Below are 648 nucleotides of genomic sequence, written 5' to 3'. Positions count from 1 at the left end.
TGGTGTATCACATCTATTGGTTTGTGTACGTTGAACCATGCTTGCATCCCTGGGATGAATCCCACTTGATCAACATGTGTAAGCTTTCTGATGTGCTGTTGGATTCTGTTTGCTAGAACTTTGTTGAGAATTTTTGCATTTAAGCTCATCAATGATATTGGCCTGTAGTTTTTTGTTGTTGTTATATCTAGATTTTCAAATTTGTTGGCATATGGTTGTTGATAATAGTCTATAATGATTCTTTATATTTCTGTAGAATCAGTTGGGAGGTTTGCTTTTTCATTTGTGATTTGTGATATTTGGGTCTTCTCTCTTCTTTTTTAAGTTAGTCTGGCCAATGTCTTCTTTATTTTGCTTATATGCTCTAAAAAACAACTTTCTGTTTCGTTAATCTTTTATATCTTTTATTGGTCTCCATTTTATTTAGTTTTGCTCTGATCTTTTTTTATTTCTTTCTATCTACTAATTTTGGAGTTGGATTACTCTTGCTTTTCTAGTTCCTTGAAGTGTAATATTATGTTGTCTATTTGGTATCTTTCAACTCTTTTGACATAAGCACTTATTGCAACAGTCTTCCTTATTAGTACTGCTTTTGCAGTATTCCATAGGTTTTGGTAAATTTTGCTTGTATTTTCATTTGTTTCAAAA

The sequence above is a fragment of the Galeopterus variegatus genome, unplaced genomic scaffold, assembly GCF_000696425.1.
Source record: "Galeopterus variegatus unplaced genomic scaffold, G_variegatus-3.0.2 Scaffold117, whole genome shotgun sequence".
Classification (NCBI taxonomy): domain Eukaryota; kingdom Metazoa; phylum Chordata; class Mammalia; order Dermoptera; family Cynocephalidae; genus Galeopterus; species Galeopterus variegatus.
This window is presented reverse-complemented; position numbering follows the sequence as displayed.